General features: G+C 43.7%; 1 protein-coding gene across 1 annotated transcript in view; it reads left to right on the top strand.

Annotated features, from left to right (window-relative positions):
* Positions 1-24520, top strand: part of atad2b (ATPase family AAA domain containing 2B) — a 117391-nt gene that overhangs the window by 59093 nt on the left and 33778 nt on the right. The gene's annotated exons all lie outside the window — the stretch shown is intronic.

The following is a 24520-nucleotide window of genomic DNA, read 5'->3' as shown; positions in this document are numbered from 1 at the left end:
CGAATACATTTCCCCTCCACTCCTAATATATACACTAATGCATACTGTATTCATACTGTATTTCATACATAGATGCCATAGTCAACTAGGTCACTGTCAATTACTAGCAGCAGCAGAGTCCAAACCACCAAGGCAGGCAATAGAAACCACTTCACTGTAACGGATGATTGTAGATTTTGGCGTTTGCCCATTCCATCTCACTTTTGGTGTGGAAGGGGCCCGTAGGGATGAGGAGCTGCCAGGAGACGAACGTTGATTTTCCCACTTTTGAACACCACTAATACATGCACACATGTGCACACACACACAGAGACACACACCAGATAACAAATGTCTTGCTTAATTTGTTTCTCTCTGCATCTCGTTGAGCAAGTAATGCAGATCTTATGCACGACTGGTGTTTAGATTTATGGGTAAAAGGAAAATGCCCTGAAAATCTAACCATTTATTCAGGAAGGGAGGAACCAACCCCTCTCTCCCAGCAAGTGTTTTTACAAACCACCGTTTGACATTTTGTGTGCATGAGATGGAAATGAGTTTGCTTTAAAATGGAAATGCCGTTCTCGGAGTCAGCCTTATTTAGACAGCTGCCCAAAGGCCTGACTTCACAGTATTTAGAGCAGGCCACCTTAAGCTGATTAAAGGTTGCCCCCGCTCCCCCCGAGCCTCACTCTCGTTCCGTTTACCTCTTCTCTAGTGCTCGCTGTGTTTGTCTCTGCGCCAAGCAGCTGCAGTATATTATAGAAACCAATACCAGATGTATGTGATGCCCACACAGCCATTGGCTCAACCCCCCCCCCCCCCCACACACACACACACACACACACACACACACACACACACACACACACACACACACACACACACACACACACACACACACGCACACACTCATGCACATGTCTCTCAGCAGTGGAGAGACGCAACGCAGCGGGCAGCCTCATTAGAGAGGCCGGTCTCTCCTCCCCGCTCGCAGCGTGATCAAGCCACGCAGCAGCTCTACCATACCACCTACGGCAAGCGACAGGTGGACAGGGGAAGAGAGGGGGCGGGGGACAAACGAGGTCATTACCTGAACGAGACATGTGTAAGCAGGTTGTGTGTGTGTGTGTGTGTGTGTGTAACCAGAGCGGTCCCCCGAAGCTTCCACCTGGACAACATGGAATGGAAGGAGGATGTGGCTTATGTGGCTCTGCTCAGACACGGCTGAGAATGAAGCATGGATGACTTCAGCATCCTAACACATATTGAGATTTATATGTTTTTTTAGACATAGCCATTTTTAAAGGGTGAGAAGAACCATACCGGTAGTTTGGTATGTTTAACCCATTGACTACAACTCACTGTATACTTTTCAAAGCATTTTGGACTGTAGTTTATTCGATTTTGAAGGAGTGTCATGAAAAACAGTATATTTATTGATCACTATGTTTACTTCCATCATTACTCCTACATCAGCTCTAAACAATTTAATATCAATACCAATACAGTATTCAACATTATCATAGATCTTATAGTCAGTAGGCAGCCCTATACTGTAGCTTGGCATTGTGTGGAGTGTACTTGTTTTGCAGTGCAATACCATTTTCCAACACAGAGTGGCGCTTGCCTCTCATGAGAACATCCCTAATAGGCCCCCTACTGTGTGAGTAAACCATTTCTCCTCCTAGGGAGGAGGCACCTCCTTGAGAGATGAGAGTCTCTGTCGGCTGCCATAAATAATGTAAGATACTGGTTACGTCTGAGTCTCTGGCTCACCACTATTTATCTTGCTGGTCCAGGCCGAGAAAAAGCACTTCTGTGGTCGGAAGGGGATCTTCTGGCTTTATGCCACACTTTGTCCCATCTTAATACAATCCGAGGAACTGTGTTGGGGCTCAGAATGATAGACAGGCACAGAGCTAAGGCTTAATGCTGTCATTTTTTTTAAAAAAAGCTTGCTACTTGAGGCTCTGTGGTGTTAGTCACAACCACCAGCAAAATACTCATTTGACCTATGTTTGACCGTCACACATTTTATGACGACATCAATAACTACTGGACTGTGTGGGTTTATGACATGTTTCATCAGTAGGAGATGCACCCATCACTGCTCTGCCAAAACCAAGGGCCACTTTAAACCAACAAAACTATTAGGCTTCTCACATTTCGCTTCAAATACAGCTTAATCTGAAGATTAAGATCTTTCCATCTGAACACAGGCAGGAGTTTGAAACCAGAGCCCTGAAAATAAACCTTGTGAGCCAGAACTTTAACCATTTTTAACCTGGTGTCCCAAATTTGGCGCATGCATGCATCACACACGAAAACTTTCAAAAAAAGAAATAAAAAAGTCTAAATTGTCTACAAGCTCAAAAAGCATTGGATGCAATGTGTTGTGAGCTCATAGATCGGCTATTTCTGTTATTTGTCGTATGACGAAGTATATCGGGCTTAAGTGGTAAATTGAACACCACTTTTAACCCCTCAAAAGTGGTGTGTGTGTTTAACACACACACACACACACACACACACACACACACACCCCCACACACACACCCCCACACAGACAGACAGACAGACAGACAGACAGACAGAGACACACACACACACACACACACACACACACACACACACAGAGTCTGGTTGGTTACTGTGACACTGAACAGTAAGACTATATTCTGCCATTATCCACAGTCTTTATCTGGCGGAGCAAAGTGTCACAGATGCGGTCCACTAATTCAGACTCTCAGGGAGAGCCGTTATCGGGCCCCTCCAGAGGCCTAATTAATTAGGCTAACTCCGTTTAATTCATTTGTGACATCGGCAACCAATTCTCACCTGGAGCACCACAGCGAGGCAAACTACGTAGGTCCAATTAGCCTAATTGATCACAGAGTAGTCAATTATGTGTTGAGATATGATGCAACCTTACATGGCCAAGGAGCACAGCGTTGACTTGCTGATGTGTGTACGTACAGTACAGTATGTTAACGATGCGATGAACCCGACGGATGAACTTCCACCCCGACTGCACTCGGGTCAAGTTGGGGCTGCTGGCTGCTTTCCTCCTCCCACAGTAAAGGTTAGGACATTTGGAGGGCAAACTGATCCAAGATCATCCCCCTTGGGGAGGAAAGCCTATCTGGGTCCATTCAGGTGTCTGCAGTTCTATAGGGTTGTTATCTGGGTTCAACCCCTCACTCTCTTTAACTTCCATTCTGCTCCATCTCCTCTGTGCTGCTTGCCTAGAGCTCTGACTGTCTTCTGACATTCAGCGATAATGGAGGTTAGTGCCAGGGCTGAGATGCCATTTGGTTTGGGAATAAAATAGAACTTTATTGCCATACCATGGGCTGAAATTAGATTTTTGTCACAAGTACAGTTTAACAATTACATAATAATCACATACTCTACGTACGTGTACATACAAGGGAGTTGGATGCACCAGGGACAAGGGAAACTTTGTATACATTACATTTGGCACGTTATCATACCTGTCAACATTAGGCGGTGAAAAAGAGGGAGATTTGATCTGCAAATGGCCTTCTCCCAGCATCCCTGCCCCCATATAACGCTACTTCACAGATTCATCGAATAAATGAATGTGAAAGTAAAATGAGGAAAATTAAAAGTGATCAAACACCTACCTTTACATCACAGAAAATACCAAGTGCAAACATTGTTAGTGTGTTTGGAGCCACTGTGCTCCAAACACATGTCAGGCTAAGGTCGGCCTGACATCAAATGCAGGATGTTTGCTGTTGCGGCTAGCCATTAGAAAAGGGAAGGTTTCGCACTGAAATCTGGAAGTGTATTTCTTCTTTGTTTCTTCCATTATCAATGGCAACAGAGTGGACGGCTTGGGCAAGAGCACATGCGAGTGACACACGTCAGGCAGGGACACACCCGTTTGATTTGTATCACTGTGAAGTCGGGAGATTAATGGGCCGAAAATGCCAATCGAGAGCTCAGCAGGAGAAAGTGTTCAAAATTGGGAGACTCCGGTGGAAATGAGTGTTGGCAGGTATGCATGTTAAAGTAGTGGCTGAAACTCAAATTCAGGTAGGTATGGATTGTTATTGTTGTTGACTATGACCTAAATGTTTCTGCATACAGGTTCATTTTACAGTTTCCTCTGCTGCTTGTTTGTAACAAATAGCACAAATAGCTTTATCCATGTTTCTCTGCTACTCGGTGTGAGCCTCACGAGCCGAAAGGCCTTGCTGTCGGCGCGTGAAAGATCATAGGGATGGGGGCGTGGTTTGCATAATTTGTCAGTGCAAATAGCATGCGCTAGCCCCATCCCCCTACACACTCTACACACGCACACACTCTCAGTGATAGGAGGAAACCTAGGACCCATTTCTCGGGTCATGGCCCTTGGTTCATTCTTAGTACATTGCCACGAAGATCCAGTTCATTTGCAGTGCCTTGCCTTCATCCATAATTAATTCATCTCAGTCTTACTTGTTCTCTCACGGCTGTTTTCTAACCAACTCCACCAGCTGGCTGCTTCTATTCTTCTAAAAGTTCTGCAGAGTGCACGTGATGGAAACCTTGAATTCCCTATCCTTTATTTATTGTAAACATGTTTATATTGCACACACAGTCAGTAGCCTGTATTGTCTGCTTTTGTATGTTCCAGATCACAATGTCCTCACTCAAGTTATACAATAGTTGAACTGTGTTTATGTGGGGAAAATAATTAAAAATCGAGGGGACGCGCAATGTGTCCTCGACATCGATCAAAACCATCAGTAATACCTTCCTTGCATCGCATGTCATAGTAAACAGACTGTATCTCTAACAAAGGTCTTTAGGGCCATTCTCACAGAGCACTATAACGATAACAATAACTAGTTAACGATCAAGAAAGGAAAAAACCAAGGCTCTCTTCTGGTGAAAAAAGTCAAAAAGCCTTTATTGATGTTGCTACTGTAGTTCATAATAGAATTGGTTAAAAACTAGGATAACCCACACATAGCTGCCAGCACGGTCTTCTTCAGGGTATGGCTTAGAACGATTTTTAAAGCTACATTTTTATAATTATAGTTATAGTGCTCAGTGTGAACGGCCCTTTAGAAAAGAGCCTGATAAAAAAATCTGTTGTTGTTGTGGGGAAGGATTCGCACAAGGATTCACACAATGAACAGGCTCCTCCATGTTCTATCCAATTTCACGCAGTTCATTAAGTGCTCATGGCCTTTTTATTTTTCTCCCCGACGGGGTACACAAGGTTGTTCTTATCTTGCATCTTGAGAAACACAGAAAGAGAGAAGTTTAACCTGGCAGGCAATGCGTTTTACATGCGGTGGATGTCCATTATGTTTCCACAATGCATGTGTGCCATTTGCCAGCTCTTCATCCTATGGCGTTAGCTGGTAATTGGCGCATCGGTGCAGACCAGTTGTTGCTCTGCCTCAACCTGTGCTCTGGAAGATGCTGCAGGGGCTTCAGCTCTTGACATAATTGTTTGAGTGAATGGAGTGCATGCTGGGCTCAGAGTGAACACATGGACCTCACGGCTAGCTCGCTTCTGTAGCCAGGCACCGGACCGCTACCTCAGGCCCGCTGACCTGCCAAAACGTCAAGAATCCAGACGGGCAAAGAGCGTGCTTCTTCCTTGACACTTCCCTCTTCACTGCTGTCTGTCTCTCTGTATTTCATTTCCAAGTCTGTCCTCCTTCCCTATCTCCCACTTGCTTGCTCCTTACCTCTGTAAGATCCTTCCTACCTCTGTTCTTGGGTTTTCTGATTCCGTCCATGAAATGAAAGTTTGATGAGCGAGTCCGATGATTGGCCGTGCTTGATGCCAGCCACGCTCGACTGAACACGAGTTATTTGACGTGTTCACTCAGGGACTGTGTAACAAGACCTCAAATTGAAAGGCCATTGCCTTAATGAGGTCCTGATATCCAATCTATAAAGAGATCATTAGGAATGAATCTCCTGCCTTTTAATGACTGAACTGCAGGTTCAGTTTTGCCTGAATGAAATGGAAAGAGAACCGACTACGGCCCTCATAAGAAGGACGGCCGTTGCAAGTCACAGCTGTTAAATTATACAGAAACACCTTGTCATAATCCTTCTAAATGGCCCAGCCTCTAATCAGACTACGTCAGTGGCCGACGGCAAGAATAAGGAAACATCTGGCCCAGAATGGAAAAGACAGCATTATTATTAGTTATTATGACTGGACACAGAGAATCTCCCACAGCTGCGTCCAGGCAGCCATGCAAAAACAATCTGAGATGCACACTTTGACGCCCTGCGGTGCTCGCTAATGAAAGCCTTGAGCCAGTGAGCTCCGCGTAAGCTGCCATTTTGTGGGCACAGATGCCTGCTGGAACATTGTGGCACCAACCGTGAAATGAATGTAAAATCAACCATGATGCCTTTCACTTCTGTTTATTGTTTTAGGGTGCAGATGAGCCAGCATCAGCATCTCCTAGAGGTATCAGCCCTCTGTCTCTACGGGTCCATATACTCGCGGTGCATCGCCAGGCACAGTGGTTGGTCTTGTGGACATGTGTTCAATGTACACAGTCACACCATGCAAAGTTGGGTGTCGGTCCTCCTCGCAGGGTTTAATATCTGTTGTTTATTACTATGCAATTCAGATGCGGATATCATTGTAAATGGCTCATATGTCTCCCTGATAGAAATGGGCCCAGAGAGGTGCATTGGAATGATTGATTATCTCTCTTCATTGCCTCCTTGCATGCCCAATGAAGGTAAGCCGTGCTGCCCGAGGATGTCACAGAGAAAGGGAGAGAAAGAAAGAAAGCATATGGGGTGTCTTTGCTAGACCGAGAGAGAGTTACAGTGCTGACTGGGTCCAATTATGATGAATGTTACTGCCTTTTCATGGGTTAAGCCTTGTATTTTACAGAAGATGCCAAACAGGGGCAAGGGTGAGCATATAAAATACTGGCAATTCGTTGATGTCCATATTAAACAGGGCTCCTGAGTTATAGGTGATTTTTCTGGCTTTGTCAACACAGTTTTCCCCCTGTCTGGTGTCAAGGCCTAGCAGGTTTTTTCCATTATGTTGACACTTGATTGTGACTGAGGCAGCCCTAATACAGCGTCTAAATTCTTGTTTTTTCCACTCATGGACTGTCTGCTTAATGAGTTGGGCAGCAAGAAAAGAATGACATATTTGTTGTTCTTGGTTTGAGTTTTTAGTTTTTTTTGTTTAAGGGTATGTCGGCCGTCTCAAATTATATTCTGAGGCTGTCTGTGGACAAGTCTTGGTTTGGCTTCCATCCTAATTAAGGTGGATCTGAAGCTGAGCTTTCAATGATAAACAGGTTCTCTCTCTTCATCTACACTTCTCTGCCACACTAATGAGCAGCAGCCCTGGACCTCAGCATTTTGGCTACACTTAAAGTAAAAAAATAAAATAAAAACATTTTCAGCATAGTGCAGTCAATTGGGCAATTTCAGTAAACATCAGAAGCTAGCAAACACTAAACAGCCTAATAGGAAAGTCTCTCTTTCTGCCTTCTTCTGATATGTTCTAATTGATTTGAGTCATTGCATGAACATGATGCAATTAGTTGGAATGACTTATGGATCTGTTGTCATCTTTGCTTCGCCCCATGTCCCATTAAGCAGTGAAATTATACAGCTTGGTCTCTAAACCGAAGGTTGATAAACAACAGCAATCAGCGATTACACTGCAGTCTACATACAACCCAGCTGCAATATTACTTTGTCTTATTGGTTATGGCAATTGATAAAGGCCTGCTAATTTTAATTATTAGACTCCACACTCTATTAACCCATTCAATCCGGGAAAGCATCTGTGTCATTTTAGATTTTTCTGGCCACGCTATGAGCTTGTATATCTTCTATTTTTGAAAAAATCTTGGAAATGTATGCAAATCTTTGAATATATATATATCATATTTTTTAAAGTGAACATTTGTAACTCAAATCTTCTGGGGGTCCCTGGAACAACATATTTTGAGATGGGGGTCCGCGGCCAAATACATATGATTTTGTTAGGATTCAGAAGACATTTGTTGAATCCCCAGAAGCAAAGTTTTAAGTTACAAATGTTTGATTTAAAAAATATATATATATATTCAAACTAAAGATTTGCACAAATGTTCACAATCATTCAAAAGAAATAGCAGAGATAAAACATCATAGCGCGGCATTTGGTGCCGCACTATGATATTTTATATCTGCTATTTTTAGCAGATATAATAGTCAAAGAAAGCTAAAAATGACACAGATGCGTTCCCGGTCTTAATGGGTTAAGAAGTCCAATGGATATGAGGAAGATGATGAACCTCAGGCTCAGACAGCTAACATCAGGGCAAACAATATCCTTGACATAATGCAGCTCATCAGCAAATAGCAATGGGCCTCTGTTGTCTGGGGCTGAATTGTAATGTTTCTTGTGCTTGAATATTGGGAAAGGTAATGTGTACATTTTCCACAGTGCATATTAACTCTCCTAAACACTCTTAACACACATGCACATACAGTAGCACTCACTTGCATCACCATTGGACCGTTGCAGAGAGAGGCACATTAAGCGACATGAGTCACATTAGGATGCTAATGTATAAGAACACGGACACGCAAAGGCTGACTTTTCAATTATATATCAAATTACTCCTGGAGTTGCTCTTATCCAACCTAAACACCACATATCCATTAACCCATTAAGACCGGGAACGCATCTGTGCCACTTTAGATTTCTTTGGCTATTCAAAAATAGCAGATATACAAGCTCATAGCGCGGCACCGAGTGCCGCGCTATGAGCTTGTAGATCTGCTATTTTTGAAAAATCTTGAAAATTTGTGCAAATCTATAAATATAAATATTTTTAAAGCGAACATTTTTAACTCAAATATTTGCTTCGGGGGGTCCCTGGAACTAAATATTTTGAGATGGGTGTCCGCGGCCAAATACATATCATTTTGGGGGTCCTTGACATGAAAAAGTTTGAGAACCACTGATATAGCAACATTTTTTTTTTTAAACTGTTAGGATTTGGAAGACATTTTGTAGAATCAGCCTCAGGTTTTAATGGGTTAAGCTAAGGAGACGAGAGGCATTCTCTCAGCACAACTGCCTCTATTTCTTCCAGCACCAAGTCATTATAACCTTGCCATCTGAGAGTGGAGGGCAGACATATGTAATAAACCGGCACACCAGGGTTAAAGTGGATCCTCTGCACATTATTTACCCACCCATCTCCTCTTATACCGTTGCATGACTGACGGCCCCTTGTTAACCTGGCGTTCCTGTGAGAAATATGGCAGAGGGCTTATTAATAGTTTGATGAGACAGGTCTGCTCTTTGTTCCTGGAGCTGCTTCACGCCACTCCAGGATCTTTGTCATGGCAAATAGCTGTAAATTGCTGTGTTTCACACAGGTCGCTCGCTGGCCCTATTCAGACCTGGTGTTTTTTTGTTCCGATTATATCCTGCTTATGTCTGGATCAGGCTGAGACTGGTTACTGTGCACACCTTGCATTAGAATGTCGATACAAATATCTAGTGAAAAGACACAGACACACGCACACAAAACCCCATGAAATTACTTCGATCGATTTTGTTTTTGTCCGCAGCGGGCCGACGGACATTCAATTTCTGTGTTGTATATTTGTGTTTTAAAAAGCGATTATTTCCAGCAGCATCGCGTATTGTTGGCTGTGTCATCTCAGTGCTTCATTACAACTCATATCTCAGCCTTGAGAGTTCTGTCTGTCCTTTCACTGCCCCCCTAAACTCCTCCTGACCTGGCCGAACGCAACTCAAGCGAGCAGCTTTTAGTCTCACAAATTAACCGGGAAAAGCTTAGGAGTCCCTTGGAGTCCCCAGAATGTTGCCAACTGAGAGGTTATAGAAGCTTCATTTCCCATCTGGGGAAATATCTAAATGGGGTGAGTGAATAGAGAAATGCTTCCTCTCCCTCACACCTCCCACTGAGGTGCCCTTGAGCAAGGCACTTTCACCCCAGTTGCTCCAGTGGAGCTGTTCATTGGCCAGCAGAAGACGGTAGAAGGCTGCGGTCGCGCTGGGCAGCTCCCAGGTGTGGAGGTGTGCGAGCGTACAAGCGTGAAGCAAGGCGTTGCTATAAATAAAAGAACATCAGTGTCTGAGTGAATGTTCCCTGGTTAAATAACGGCTTACAAAAGGGTGAGCTGGAGGAGAGAGAGACCTTTGCTATGGTAACACCATCAGAGGTGGAATGGACATTCCAATTGAACCTACTTTCTTGAATGGTAATTTGGCTCACACTTTTTGATGGAAATAAGCATAAATTGGAGCTTGTGTTAGCAGGGCCGGATCTACCATATGGGCACTTTGGGCACGTCCACAAAAAAAATCCCCATTTTGCAGTTATCTATTACGAATGAAATAAATAAATGATGTCAAATGTCCACGCGAAACAAACCTGTACTTGAAAATATATTTTGGACCCTCTATATTTCTCATGTATTCTGTATCCAAGATCTACATTTGTGTCCATCTCTTACACATACAAATAAATGATATGTATTCAGTTAATCCTGTTTGGAACAGTCTGTTATAACAGAGTTACATGTCATTGCTCATCTGTCTTCACGTGGAAGCCCCCTCCTCCCCAACTCCTGATGTTTTTTCTGTGATAAGCTACTACACATTTGTCAGGGTAGATTATCATGCCATGCTCTGGAACTCCAATCAAAGCTTTGATTTCGGAACCTATTAGTCCAACAACTTGGGACAGTTTCATGTGGTTTAAAAACAACACTATGTATTGTATTTTTTTCTTAAAATAACCACTCCTATCAAAACCTTCTAATTCTACGTTCACACCAGCGGCGACAAAAGCTACAAAATGACCAAGCTACATTGATGCAAAGCCATCTTTGAAATGTTTTTGATTAGAATTATTTTAAAATAGACGATCTACAAGCTCACAAGTAGCATTGCGACGTGTTGCAAGCTTGTAGATAGCTCACCTGTAATGACATGGCAATAGGGGCACCAAGGTTAAGTCGTTAATGAAAGTTAAAAAGACAGAGGGGGAGAGAGAGAGATGGATTCGCTTGTATTTTTTTCCCAGCTTCCTCTGCACCCTCCAGGTCCATTTGTACACTCTCAGAGTTAAATTAACACTCAATATTTTGCAGTGTGGCATTTTTTGATCTTTCAAAGTATTGATCGTCACACTTGAGTCGTTGTCCAGTCAATGTGGTCCAAGTTAGATGCTTTTATTAGGTACATGTTGCTCAGGTCTCAGAGGGAACACATTGTACTGGCAGCGCAGCTTCACCATGGCCGTAATGGAAAGTTCCGCTCGGCCTAGACGAACGTCACGCGTGATTTCGACAATTCCAGTCCTGCTTGTAATCAAATTGTAATCATGTGGAATTGCGCACCAAAGGGCAGAGACTAGCTGGCCTCGAGGCAGACTGTTATTAATGTGGCGATGGTGACAAATAGGCGAACCCTGGGGGCTGAAAGTGACTTTCCTTTGGACGGTCCCCCGTTAACGTGCACTGCACGCCCAATTTCCCTCTACAGGGGATGTGATAAACTTGCACTCCAGACAAGACTAAGCATAGCCATTCAGGCTCTAATCTATTTTCTTCAACCCCCTCCCCAGTACTCTGTGAGGGGTGTGCAGGCTGACCTTTCCTTTGACGCGCCACCACACCTTGCTATTGGACTTGTGTTTGTGTGAGACACACACACACACACACACACACACACACACACACACACACACACACACACACACACACACACACACACACACACACACACACACACACACACACACGTGCATACAGGTTGACATCTTCAGCAGTGCTTCAGCTTCTGGTACATCAGGGTACACGTGTCCTTTGAGAGGAGCTTACCCCAGGCACTGTCATCCCTACCGGCTATTTGCTGAGCAACACACACACACACACACACACACACACACACACACACACACACACACACACACACACACACACACACACACGGAGCAGAGGAGTGGAGTGTTTACCTCATTTTATGTTATCTTCACTTTCTTTTGCTTTTGTTCTTAAGTCTCTGTGTTTTAAATCCTTTGTTCTTTTATGTTCGGTTCTTTCTTGCGTTTCTTCTTCATCTCCTTCCTTTCCCTCCTTTGCTCTCTCCCTCTCTCTCTCTCTCTCTCCCCTTCCCTCCCTGTATGCAGACTGACTGACATGCAGGTGCAGTTTATATGATATGCAGAAGCAATCTTCTGTTACAATGTATGTGACACCATTAAAGCTAGGCAGGCTAATGTGGCTGTCTAGGAGGGTGTGCATGGGCGTGTGTGTTGAGTTGCGGTGACTGATCTCTTTCATTTCCATCAGCAAGGATGGGATCGTTTATTGATCTGGACGTTTCATTAAGTGTCAGCGCGCTGTGACACGTCAGGTGACAAACGGCTGGCTTCCTGTCATCACCCAGAGACCCCGAGGCCCTGTCTCTCTCTCTCTCTCTCTCCCTCTTTGTTTCTGTCTTTTGTTCTCTTGCACTCACTAACACAGTCTTGTGAATGAACACGCATGAGTGCATGCCATTCAACAGCAAATGCTTGTGGGTATGTAGGGGGGACCACTATGCACCTGCTTATGCTACGTTTTGCCCCATGCTCCCTGGCCAGTTTGAATGAGAGACGGATCGAGGAGTGTGAGAGGGCACAGGATGCCATTTATTAATTCTGTGGCAAGGCAACAAATATTAAAACATGAAGACAAAGTGCAAAACAAACGCATTAATAGAAATGTTGGCTCCGATGAGTGCAGTTCTTTCGCCAGGCTGAGTGGCCTAACCAGGGCTGTCAGTCGTGGGGTGCAGCCGGCAGGACACGAAGAGGGGGGGGGGGGAATTGAATTCATACAACTTTTTGTGTTCGTGGCACTCTATGGGCAGAAGTGAACGTGCTTTTGGAGGTGCACTCTATACAGGACCCTCAACATACGATTCCTGTTTGGGGAGGATCGGGTGTTGCGTTCATGATATTATGGCGTAAAATAAAAATAAAAATAGGAAATGGGCGCTGTGTACACATTTTTCAAGACGATTACAGGCAAACAGTCTGGAGTGTCAAAACTCAGTTTGACAGTTGTAACAAATTTGGTGAGAGAAGTTGTAGTTTCTACAACACACAGTGTCATTTGTAGTATGTACTGCCTCCAATGGGTTTAAGTGAAAAGCTCTGTGTTGTTTAGAGGCCCCTTAACACACACACACACACACTGGGACAGGGGCGAAAACGTAATCTCTGCCTCCTAGCCTGGTGGATATAAAAGGACATTAATTACAATACAAATTGTTATTAATGAGTTAAGATAATCTCTGGCTTGTCCATATGAACACAATTGACCGTGTTTACGGGAGGCAAGCCGGGCACAGAGGGCGATCTCTGTCACCGCACAAGGGGCTCCTACAGGTTGGTCAGGGCGGCTGTTCAGTGTGGTGTGGAACTTGGAGGAATAGCGCGTTCCTCTGCACTTGCTACAGTATGTACTCCCAGTGAAATTCCTCATTGTCAGATGAAAAGAAGCAACCTTGATGTTGCATCTGTCAGAGGAGACACATGGTGCTCTCCCCAGGACAAACTGTAGCAGTGAGAGGAACTGAAATACATGTGGAATCGGGAATTGGCATAACGACTACATTGGGAGAGAACGGTTGGGGGATGGAAAATAAAAAATAATTAAATAAATAAATACACCTACGTTAAACTAAAATACGAGAACAGTAACAGAAATTAGTCAAAAGGCTTGTGTCCATGAATAGTTTGTTTTTTGCAGTTTTCAAGTACAACTTGAATCCTTGACTATTCTGCCTGATCTCCTTAACATTAAAGGGCATTTCTCTTGACTCCTTATATTATGAATAGCATCCCGCTTGTAGAAATTGAGGTTTTAGTTGTTTAGTTGTTTCTTGAGAAGAACTTTAAAGATTTCATTGAAATGGTTTAATTGAATTTGCAGTTGGCCTTGGTTTATGTTTAAGGACATTAACCTTTTGTGCTGTTATAAAGCTCAAAGTGGAATAATTTCTAGATGGAGGTCCAAATGCTTCAGGGAGGATACCTCTGCTAAAGGTCTATAAATACTAAGTGAGTTAAAGAAGTAAAGATGGAAATACTATGCCATCAAACACCTGAGGAACTGATGGTTGTAACTGCAGTTACCTCTGAAGCCCCTCCCACCCAAATCTATGCTCTGGAATACATTTCACGGTGCAGATTGGCTGTAATTGTTTTTATTTTTTATATTTGATAATAAAGGGAGCCATTATTGATAGGCTTTTAACACATTGAGTGCCAAAAACGGTCCGGACCGTTTTTCATAATCCTAACATGGTGTGCCAAAAACGGTTATGGCCGTTTTTGGGGAAAAATATGAATATATATATTTTTTTTTTCAAAATTTTTTTTTTTTCCTTCACAGCACCAGGAGATATGATTTTACGAAGATTTAGACTCCAATCCACCTCCTGGTTGAGTTATGACTTCAAAAGCCTGTATCTCGGCTCCTGTGTACTTTTTGTTTTTACGATGTATTTTCGACTATTTTCAACTGGCTGCAACTATGGAACGGTTTACCGAATGTTTTTAATCTTTTTCCCCGGATTGTACGAGACCTCTATGTGTGTAATGAGGGGATCACCGTGAGGACGGTGATCACTGAAAATGTTTTGTGACTACTTGAAAAAGGTCCAAAAATGGTTAAAATTCCAGGCACTGGAGGTACCCTGTTTTGAAAAACCCCTGGCACTCAATGTGTTAATTATGTTCTTCATTTAGCAATTTCTCTAAGGGTCGAGTAAATTTTCTTGATGTGGTAGCCCACCACTACTTCATAAATATACATAATGGAAGGTCTAGGTTATTGATTAGGCCATGTTTACTATTGGAGTTTAAATGCCCACATAGTGGTGTTCAAGTCTTTATGTCTACAAGGTTGCCACGTTTTTTTGGCTGTTAAATTGGAAACCAATATGCTTACTGTGAAGTATGTCTTGTATGCGTGTCATGCATGTGTGTGCAATTAACCCACAGGCTTTGATTCTTCCTACCTGTTGTGAATGATAGGTAGGTATGTAAACAGGCAGAGAGATAGACTAAAAGGAAAATGAGAAAGAGGGTTGATTAATGAATGAAGGATGGAGTAGAATAAATAAATAGACATTAAGTTGTGCTTGACATTGGTATTCAAGTGTACCATTTTGTGTTGTTGGAATGCAATGTCCTCTGAACCAGGAAACCGATCGATCAAAAAGGAATCCATCCCAATCCCAGCCTGTGTTTTCTTCCAGTTACTTAAGGTTTAAAACCAACATGCAAAGGGTTAGTTTTCAAGATGGCAGCTCCAGAGTAGTCCGACCCCTGACGCCAAGCCCCTCCCTGTTCAGCCATGGCGATAGGAGCAGGCCAGATCAATACTTCATTAATGTAACAAGATGGAGGCAGTAACCCCAGTCGATTCCAATGAACCACGATGTCTGGAACGTGCTGAGAATAAGGCGTCGGGCACAACTGGACATCGTGTTCTGCCTGTGCTGCTTTGTGCTTTGTGTGCGCTGGGTAGTCAAACAGTGGGCAGACAAAAGGCTGGTCATTGGGTTCTGCCTGTGCTTGTGACTCTGCGTGTGTGTGTGTGTGTGTGTGTGTGTGTGTGTCAAGTGGAGCGCTGGCAAATGTGTGCGAGAGCACGCTCTCAGCCTAGCACTTAGGAAGACGGACTTGGCAGGGTAAAAGAATCAACAAGGTGTTTCCACCGTGCTGAATGCAAAAGCTTGTTTCGCTCAGTGTTCAACAGCCCTATGTTCAACAGCTCGATGACTGCCATCAACCAGCTTTAAGGGCAGTAGAGCGGTCGCCTGGGAATCGGAAAGTTCCCCGGTTCGAACCCAACTCCTCGCAGCATCGTTTTGAAGTGCCCTTAGCATGGAAAGTTCCATTCACGCCAACACTGTGCTTCCGTGCCAAACGTGGAAGTAGAAATAATCAATCCAGGGGAGTCTCCATGATCCGTTTGTTTAATGTTCTGCACGCCATGGATTGAATGGTATAAAAGGCAATAAGCGTCATCTGGTCCCTCAGAAAAGCAGGTGACTGCGATTATGGACCTAGGAAGTAGGTCTATCACCATTCATATCTATGGTGATGACACGACTTCACCTTTATCCTCTCTGCTCCTAGTCTTGGCAAAGGTCTAACCCCGGCATGTCGAGTGACCTGAATCCGAAATCAAACACGCTCAGCCGTGACGGTCCGCCCTGCTCTCCACTGCTCCAACGCTCTCACTTAGCTCTGTCCCATATGGCCACTTAATGGGATATGCACACACACACACACCAAGCTTTGATTGTCTCACTCCCGACTCCCTTCCTCCTGTTTTAATATACTTCACTGCAGGAGCCCGTACTGTTCACTGACCAGCGCCCTGAATGTGGAGCCACAGTGGGGAATTGGACAGGAAGCCTTCTGTGGAGGGCAGAAGAGCATTGTTCACTTCCAACGAAAGAGACATGCGTGTGCGTGGGCATATGCACGCGCACACACACACACACACATATATAACACCCGCTTTATTAAACAGGTCCACACATGTGCAATAGTAAGGAGGTAAGTAGGTTAGTAAGCAACAGGGGGTCTCCTAGGTCAGTACAGTGGAGTGTGTGTGTGCTTGTGTAATGTAGGCAGGTTGCCTGGTGTTCTAGCCACTGCCAATGAATGTCACAGACAACATAACACACAGATTTTGAGAAGCAGCATTACATAGTGCCCAAAACAAATAGTCGTGGAATAACTGAAATAACGGATTATATTTGTCCTCGGAGATGGGCCAGAAACAGAAAGTGTTGCAGCAGCAAAGTGTGTGGGCGGTGTTGTCCTTTTTCATGTGTTCTCTAATCCAGGACCTGCCAAGGGATGTGTGTATCTTCCTCTAATTATTTTTGTCCACGGAGAGACATAGTAACATGGTGAGATGTTTCTATGAATCAATGGTTTTATTTGATATAACGTCACTGTCAGGCAGAAACTTTGTGTCTTTTTATGATTTTTCATAACTTAATGCCCTATTTTATACTTCATCGTATGACAGTGTTACGCAAAAATAATGCAAATAGTGTGATGCATTGTGAACTTGTCGATCAGCTATTTTGGCATATTTTTGATCTATTTAAAAAATATGTTTGCCTATAATGACATGCCCAAAATAGGGATGCAAGGTTGAAAGTGGTTAAGTCTGTCTGTTGTTTGGATCCATTGAATACTGGGTTTGGATATACAAGGTTTCCACATGTCAAGCAGATAACCACCACCTGTGAGACTGAAGACTGGATCTTAACGATATCGTTACATTCTGTGACCACTCTTAAGTCTAATTTTTACTCGGTAGTAAATTTCAACTCTAATTTATTCCACTCAGCCGTACTGGGTTGTTCTAGCCCACAAGCCTGTTTCATTTAAAATACTGTAGGGCAGTCTCTGGAGAAACGGGAAGAGATCGGGCATCACATTTCAAGGATGTAAATGGTCAATGTGTTTTATCAATAGATAGGAGAGAGGCGTTCAGAACAAGCTGATTTGCCTTCAGATACCATGATCCCCCCCTCCCCATCCCCACAGTGTGAATCTGATGGACTACACGCAGGACAGGATTCAATCTAGATCAGTGGTTCTCAACCTTTAACTGGATCAGGGCCCCACTTGAAAATCTTGAAAGCGTTCGCGGCCCACCCATCTGACCGCTTAACACGGTAGCGTTAAGTGGTCAGATGTGTGGGCCGTGTGCATTTTCAGTGCATGTTTAGTTAAAAGATCAATCAGGCGATTGTGTTGCGGCTTGGATCAGAGGAACTATAATGTAGTATACTTTCCGTTCCTCTATCACAATGAACACATTTTTAAGATAAATATACATGATTTTTTTTTAACTTAATTTCTTTGAATTATTGTTATGTTATGTTATCTGCCAATTATTTGGGGGCCACCTGCAATATCCTCACGGCCCACAAGCTTGGAACCAATGATTTTTAGATCATATTTCTTTTTAAGTACACTCTAGGTCTGTTATGTTATCTGCCAATTATTTGGGGGCCCGCACCTGCAATATCCTCACGGCCCACAAGCTTGGAACCACTGATTTAGATCATATTTCTTTTTAAGTACACTCTGGGTCTGTGTTGGAAAGAAGGGAGCTCCCATTTTCCCCGCCCTTATAAAACATCCAGGTTATTAAATCCGTTATACTGTGTCCCTCTGGTCTGTCCTTGGAGCAGCATGTGCTCCACGTAAAGGAGAGATATAAGAATGAAGCAGTACATGAACAGGATCAATAACGTAGATCTGACTTTATTAACTAGGCTTGGGGGGGATGAGGCTGAGTTATGGCTGATGGAGTGGCGAGAGCAAAGCATTATCACCCTGGTTAACCGAACTAGACTATATCTAGATTAATGTATGTGTGTGTACATGAGTTTGTACTGCACAAACTAAAAAACTAACTGACTAACCTTTTTTAGGATACATCTCACAATTATCTAAAAATGAATATAGAAATGGTACCTATGGTTACTGTTAATTAAGCTGCCTGCTTTTCGCTGGCTATGTGGGAATGGCCCAGTTCTGGTGATGTATATACAGTGTTTACTAGGCATGTAACGATTCACTCAACTCACAATATGGTTTGAATCATATCATATATACTAGGTTCACGATACAATTTTTTTAACACACGATACGATTTTTTATTTCAAAATCCAAAACACAAATCCAGTATTTTTTTTTTTTTTAAACGATACTGTGTTTTCTCTTATCCTCTTTTCAATACAGTAGCAAATGACAATCAATTCTTTTACAAAGATCCTGTATTTTCTTTTTTTTTACGCGCCCTCTGCTGTTTGCATTGCGATCATTTTTTGATTAAATCGATTTCACTTGTCACCAGTTCAATTGTCACCAGAGTGATCGATTTACGATAAATCTTTACATGCCTAGTGTTTACTATTGTACAGGGCAGGCCTGGTGGCACTGTTAAGGTGACCCCCACCAAACACTACTACTAGTGAAGCTGGGAGATGAGTCTGTTGAAAGGTGTGAAAAGTTGCTGAATGCACCTCTCTCCACTCCGCACTGATAGACTGCTACTATGGTGATAAAAGTAGCCTTTGGCTTGATTTCGTTTTTCAACAGCAAACACATGAACATGTGGATGCTCAAATCATTTGAGAAATCACAAAGATATCTGCTGCACTGCAGGGTGCTTAGGGCATGGGTACAAGGTTTTCTGTATTTACACTATTTTGGTGTATCATATATCTTGTATGTAATGTTAATTAAAACAAATTCAAGTGAAACCTATATAATACCACCGGTTGCTTCAGTGATTTTACAGACAGTTTTTGCCTCCATGAAAAGCAGGAGTAAGTGCTTTCGGTATTGATACGGCATATACGCTTAGTTTTATGTCAGAGAAAATATGACAGCTGACAGCTGGTGTTTGAGACGAGCCCGTCCCACGGTTTGTGTATGCATTTTGAGCAGACATGCAGCTGTAGCAATATTTATACCATGGATATGCGCTGTATTATAGACAAAATAATGAGAAGTAGTGCAGCGAGCACTACTTCTGTATTACATTTTAGAAAGGGTCCCCGCTACCCCCTCCTAGCAGCCAACCAGAGAGCTCTACCTCCTCTCCGCCAGCCCGGCGGTAAAACCGACCGGGCTTGCTAACCGACCGAGCCTAACCCAAACCCTAACCGATTCAACAGCATCTACAAACAGTTTTCTGAAAAACGTATGTTGCCATAATATCAGTGGTTCTCAAACTTTTTCATGTCAAGGACCCCCCAAAATGAATGTATTTGGTCACGGACCCCCATCTCAAATCATTTTGTTCCAGGGACCCCCCCCCCAGAAGCAAAGATTTGAGTTACAAATGTTCGCTTTAAAAATATATTTATTCAAAGATTTGCCAAAAAAATCATGATTTTTTAAAGATAGCAGATCTACAAGCTCATAGCGCGACACTCTGTATGTAGCCTAATGTGCTCGCTACTGCCCATTCACAATTGGAATTACTACTAGCTCGTTAAGGTTGGCTATCTATCGAGTCCAACACTGGTTCTCCAGGGGTCCTTAAGGTGGTTCCAGGGTGTCCCCAGCAAAATGAGATACAGTTAAAACAAGTAAGCACTATTTAATTCTTCGGCTATTCAAAAGTAGCTGTTCTATAAGCTCTCAATGCGTTCGTTTAAATTGGGGTTATTCTCAGCCAAATACATTTCAATTTGGCGGTCCTTGACATGAAAATGTTTGAAAACCACTGGACTACAGAATAAACACAGTTACATTTGGACTTAAACAGCAGTAGCGACAAAGCTGTAAGCTATAACGGTGTGTGTAGAGGGGGTTCCTTTTGGGGGCTCGCAGGGGTTGTTTCACTGATCATTAAACAGCAGGCAGCCACAGTTTTTACTTTGATACCCATCAAAGTGGGTATTTCTCTTTTAAGTACTTATGTACTTTAACTCAATTACAAATTTGACTTGTAGTTGACTAATATTTGGCCACGAGTATCTATACGTTGTACTTTGTCCACCACTGCACATACGTGGGATTTGTCATCTGAATTTAGCCACTATTATGAGCTATTAGGAGCCATGGCTGCCATTAATAGGCCGCCTGGGGAGCTGCAAGGGGTGTCTGGCTCAGGGACACTTCGACATGTAGACCGGTTGGCGGGAGAACGGGTGACCTTGCAGTTCCCAGGCGACCACTCGGCTGTGGCCGCCCATGTTGGCGTGTGCTCTCATGTTTGTAGAATTAAGTGGGGTTCTTATTACATCATGTTGCAACATAGGTGATCGCGTGTGTGTGTTTGTGGGGGGGGGATTTTTTAATGTATATTGTTTGTAATACTGCGTACAGTATATCATCCTGTCCCCACATCTGTGAAACAAGCAGACCATGATCCCCCGACGGGTATGGTCTCGTGTAGCCTTAATTTAAGAAGATTAGGAAGAGAGAATGAGAACATTTGGGATTTAAAGACATATGTTTTCAAGGGAGTCCCGGCCAAGGCATAGCAGCATCAGCAACACATTTGGAAGTCACTCAAAAATCCACCTGTTCCCAGTCACATTTAGTGGAGAGAAACACACGAGTGTGTGTGTCTCAGACAGTGGCTGTACTGTACAGTATATGACTGCAGTTTACAGCCTTTATAACCAACAACAACTACAGTACCATTTACAAACCAGACGTAGGATGAGCTGAAGGGCACAGGAGCTTTACGCTGCTGAATTGTTGATCAGTGTCGTTGGGCTGATTTGTTTATTTAATACTTGCTGGTATGGCACTTTGGATACTCCTCTCCTGGGGCCATTTGCTGTCAGTGTGTGTGTGTACCGCTTTATATTCTTCCGTCACGGAGGAGCTGGATAGCAGCCCTAAACATTTGTGCTGCTGCATGAATCATGCATGCATTAGGCGCTTTTTAATTATTACAAAGTGCTCTGCTCTCCCACTTTCCCTTCCCTCCGTCTCTTCCCTCCACCATATCTTCCGTCTGTGGTTCGGGCCGTTCATGCTCCAACAATTTCCATGCATTATTAAAGAGCCTGAGGATGACGAGTCATTTGCTGCCACTCTGTCTCACCTCTCTGTCCCTGAGGGGGAGCCTTCATAGCTGCACAGGAGAGACCTGACCCTGGCAAGACCGTCTGCACGCTGTGGGTCACGCCTGTGTGTGTGTGTGTGTGTGTTTGTTTGTGTGAGAGAGAGAAGATGGGAATATTTGCAGAGGAAAGAGGGGGTCAGTAGAAAATGGAGCGATGTGCTACTTTTTGGATAATTTTCTTTGCATAGCGGTCATCTCTCCGGATCCCAATTCTCTCTCACAAAGAAATCGTATTTCTAAAATTACTTTTCTCACATCTCAGAACAGAAATTCAAGCTTCTGCGTGCTGTATTTGAGAGGCAGATGGAGACGTGACTATTCACCTGGACAGTGAGACATGACATTTCTATTAAATTTGAAGGACAAATACAAAACCGATGGCCAAAAAATTATGCATCCTCGCTGTATGATGAAAGCCTGCACACACACCCATACAGTACACAGGCTCACAGATACCATTGAGCAGATGCCAGCAAAAAAAAAAAGAAAATGAAGAGAGCTGGCTGTGCCTGGCAGGATTTCTTCTTCTTTTGTTCTCTCTCTTCCATCCCTCTCACTGCTTTCTGTCCACTACCACTGCCTCCCTGCTCAGACTCTAATCAGCCCAAGTTGCACCCCCGCCAAAATCTCACCATTCTGCCAGCATCCTCTGCCCCCACCTTCGCCAGAATCAGAATCAGCTTTATTGTCACATCACAGGTTTACAGAAGTAAAAAAGTGGGTGACATTCGTTTTCGTGCAAGTTCTATCGTTTTTTTATTTCCATAGAAAAAATAGAAAGAGAAGAAGAAGGGGGGCGAGCAAGGGGGAAAAGAAATCAATCAAAGAAAACAAACAAATTATCTACATGTTTACACATGGTACCTGAGATAAGCTATAAAGATGCGTGAGCATGGCAGCAGATGTATACTGTACATGATATACTATGGACATTAGTTAAGGTTTCAGAAAAGACAAAAAAAGACAAAAGTCAGTGCGCTGTACATGGAATCAAGGTGCAAAATGTCAGCGTGTGTCGACCGCATAATCCACATAGGTTAGACTGACACTGGTCTAATCCGTAAGTAGGTCCATGAGGAAGAGCACCCCATCTGAACAACAGGCCAGTGCGTGGCACAAAGGTCAGCAAAGGCGGTCACTTTGGTCACTGTGGTTTGTCCTGGCAATGGAGACACCTCTGTTGTCACCTGTCCGTTTCAGAGCTGGTGTGGATACTCGTGCCAGCCTGGGCGCTATCTAGTTTCAGCGCTGGTGCAACGAGATAAGTGGTTATAGGCTTAGTTTGTAGCAGATGAAAGAGCCCCCTTAGACCGTGTCCCTGTACCAAACCCTGGGAGGGATATTAGAGCCAGACAGACGGCAGGACGACAGGGCGAAGCCAAACCTCCTCCTCCTCTTCCCTCCTCTGCTGCCTGCCTCGCCCGCCCTCTGGAGAGATTTTGAATTCTTGAGTGGAAGTGGAAGCGTCACTCGCGCTTACCTTATGGTGTTCTGTCATTTTCTGTGGGAAGCACATACAGACACACTGTTGTTGACTGGCTTTAATTATCAAGGCTGAATAACTATAGACTTGATGCATCAAATCACGGCTGCCACAATTCACCTATGCAGCAGTCCCTTAAGGCTTGGATGCTGAATGTGCCGGGAGAGTCAATTTCCGTAAAGCGAAGTCTCCTTTCCGTATAAATGCAAATTGGAGGGTAAATGCCCAGGATAGATTCTCAAGTAGAGACCGTATTATGTGAGAGATTGTGTCTTTTATCTGTCTGTCTGTTTGGCATTGACAGCTGAAAGACAACAGAAGACAAGTGGAGAAACAAAGGATGTCTAGAGATTTTACAGTGCTGGATGCCCAGTTAAACTTGGCAGCTACTTGACAGGAAGGGTACCGAGGAAAATAAATTTACACATTCTCCTATTGGCGTTGTGTGTGTGTGTGTGTGTGTGTGTGTGTGTGTGTGTGTGTGTGTGTGTGTGTGTGTGTTGGGGGGGGGGGGGGCATGTATACCTGCTAGCATGTGTGTATGTGTATTGTTCTAGGATTGCACATGCTTGCTTGTGTGTACACACACTTATAAATGGCTGTTTATGTATATTTGCATAGAATTAGCCAGCAGCACTGTCTGCAGTCCATTCCCTCTGGGTCATGTGGTGGGCTGTTGTGGCTGAAGTGAAGCATCTGGTTGGTTTGCTAAGAGGGGCACTAAGGAGAAGGCTCCTAAAGGAGAAGGATTATGTGATTCTACTATCTCTTGCTTTGTCCTTTCTATTTTCACTCTGCCTGGCGGTCAAGGTACTGCCTGCTTCACTCTGTTGACTTGATCTGGTCAGACGCGGCTGACCAGGAGTCATGATCGAGCCCCCCGCGACGCACGACATCTTTAGAATAGTAAGATGAGATGAGCAAGCAGGGAGGGAGGCGGATGAGGCACTTTAAAGGCTGCATTCGCTGGTGTTATGATTTCTCATTGGGGATTGCCTAGCCATGCCTCAGTGGGTAATAATGGCACGGATGAAGATGAATGGAACGAGGCACTGGCACTAGCATGGAGACAAAAGCTCACAGAGTACTCAAGTATAAGCGATCTACAGTAAACAACAACATAACACAGCCTAATCATCCGGTCCAGTGGGGACTAGACTGCCATGCTGTATCGATTCTGCATATTATTCCACAACAACAGAGTTGCATCACTTCGATGAGCCTTGGCAGTAATATAATGGCCAGGATTTTATTGATTATATTGAGTCTAATGTGATGCCTTGTACTCATCTGAAACCCCTCTAAGGAGGCTGCGCTTTGGCAAGGCCTAGACTACAGGGGTGTGTGCGTACGTCGTACGAGCATAGACAC

The sequence above is a fragment of the Gymnoscopelus microlampas genome, assembly GCF_963454915.1.
Source record: "Gymnoscopelus microlampas genome assembly, chromosome: 16".
In the NCBI taxonomy this organism is placed as follows: Eukaryota; Metazoa; Chordata; class Actinopteri; order Myctophiformes; family Myctophidae; genus Gymnoscopelus; species Gymnoscopelus microlampas.
Note: the sequence above shows the minus strand (reverse complement) of the source record. Positions and strands in the feature narration are given on the sequence as shown.